This window comes from Microtus pennsylvanicus, chromosome 7, assembly GCF_037038515.1.
Source record: "Microtus pennsylvanicus isolate mMicPen1 chromosome 7, mMicPen1.hap1, whole genome shotgun sequence".
In the NCBI taxonomy this organism is placed as follows: Eukaryota; Metazoa; Chordata; class Mammalia; order Rodentia; family Cricetidae; genus Microtus; species Microtus pennsylvanicus.
This window is the reverse complement of record NC_134585.1, coordinates 62,692,713-62,694,730: the sequence shown is the minus strand read 5'-3', so window position 1 is coordinate 62,694,730 and position 2,018 is coordinate 62,692,713. Positions and strand designations below refer to the sequence as shown.

At 44.8% G+C, this 2,018-nt stretch overlaps 1 pseudogene; it reads left to right on the top strand.

Annotated features, from left to right (window-relative positions):
* The first annotated feature begins 888 nt into the window (after window positions 1–888).
* LOC142853784 (small ribosomal subunit protein eS4, X isoform-like) lies at window positions 889–1,784 on the top strand (annotated as a pseudogene).
* Window positions 1,785–2,018: the final 234 nt, after the last annotated feature.

Genomic DNA, 2,018 nt, shown 5'->3' with positions numbered 1-2,018 from the left:
AACCAAAAAAAAAAAAAAAAAGAGTTCCAAGACAGCTCAAGGTACATAGCAAGACCCTGTTTTAAAGCCAATTGTATTCATCAAATAAATTTTTAAAAAGAAGGAAGACTTCATGGACATAGTAATACTCCTCTGGAGCTCTGGTGATACAAGGACATTAGGTCCCTGCTTGGAGAACAGAAGCAGAAGGAAGAAAGATCATGTGATGGAGGCTGACATGTCAGTCAGACACAGAGACGAACAGCCAGTCCGCAGCAAGGTAACTTTAGAGAAAGAATCAAGGAAACCCAGTATGCTGGGGAGACAGGGACCCAATGTGTTGATGAAAGTGTGCTTAGAAAAGAGATACAGAGGCTGGAGTTGTTACTGGCTTGTGCCTTTAATTCCGGCTCTAGGAGGCAGAGGCAGGCAGATCTCCTCACTCAAGACCAGTCTGATCATCACAGAACAAACAACAAACCAGGCTAGAAACCCTGTCTCAGAAAAGAAAAAAAGTAAGAAATATAAGTAAAAGAAAAGTTACATTTTACTAATTCAGAAAACCTGACAGATTTACAAGCTATCTAACTGCAAAGCGATAGTCCAGTAGCATAAGCCACTGCACATGGGGTGAAGATTCTGGACAGGAAAAGTACAGTATCTCATTAAAAGACTCATTGTTCCGTCTCCGTCTAGCATGGCTTACAATGTGCCCACCTGCCTGGGGTAACAAACCAGAACACCTGAAATGTCAGGTCTCCGCCAAAACCTGAGGGTTTTTTCTGTTGACTACAATTATTTTACTCTAGCACTAGGGTGCTGGAGGCTGAGTCAAGCAGGGCGGAAGGTTGAGGCTAGGCCGAACTGTATGGCAAGATCCTGCCTATAAAAAACATGCTGGGCTCTTTCCGTTCCCAGCGCAGCCATGGCTCGTGGTCCCAAGAAACATCTGAAGCGTGTAGCAGCTCCAAAGCATTGGATGCTGGATAAACTAACTGGCGGGTTTGCGCCTCTCTGTCCACTGGCCCTCACAAGCTGAGGGAATGTCTGCCTCTGATCATTTCCTGAGGAACAGGCTTAAGTATGCCCTGACTGGCGATGAAGTGAAAAAGATCTGCATGCAGTGCTTCATTAAGATTGATGGCAAAGTCAGGACCGATATAACCTACCCTGCTGGGTTTATGGATGTCATCATCATTGACAAGACTGGAGAGAACTTCCGTCTGATCTATGACACCAAAGGTCGCTTTGCTGTTCATCGTATTACACCTGAAGAAGCCAAGTACAAGTTGTGCAAAGTGAGAAAGATCTTTGTGGGCACAAAAGGAATCCCACATTTGGTGACCCATGATGCTCACACTATTCGCTACCCTGATCCCCTCATCAAGGTGAATGACACCATCCAGACTGATTTGGATACGGGCAAAATAACCGACTTCATCAAGTTTGATAACCTGTGTATGGTAACTGGGGGTGCTAACTTGGGAAGAATTGGTGTGATCACCAACAGAGATCCTGGCTCTTTTGATGTGGTCCATGTGAAAGATGCCAATGGCAACAGCTTTGCCACCCAGCTTTCCAACATTTTTGTTATTGGCAAGGGCAACAAACCATGGATTTCTCTTCCCTGAGGAAAAGGAATCCGCCTCACAATTGCTGAAGAGAGAGACAAGAGGCTAGCAGCCAAAGAGAGCAGTGGGTGAACCGGTCTCTAAGAGACATGCTGGAGACGTATTTGTACTTTTGCTAACAAGCCTTTCTAGGCAATGTGCTAGATTAAACAGCATGATGAAAACTAAAAAAAATTAAAAACCAAAACAAAACAAAAAAAACATGCTGGAAGCCGGGTGGTGGCAGCGCATGCCTTTAATCCCAGCACTTGGGAGGCAGAGGCAGGCGGATCTCTGTGAGTTCGAGGCCAGCCTGGTCTACAAGAGCTAGTTCCAGGACAGGAACCAAAAAGCTACAGAGAAACCCTGTCTCGAAAAATCCAAAAAAATAAAAAAATAAAAAACATACTGTGTGGTGGTAGCACATGT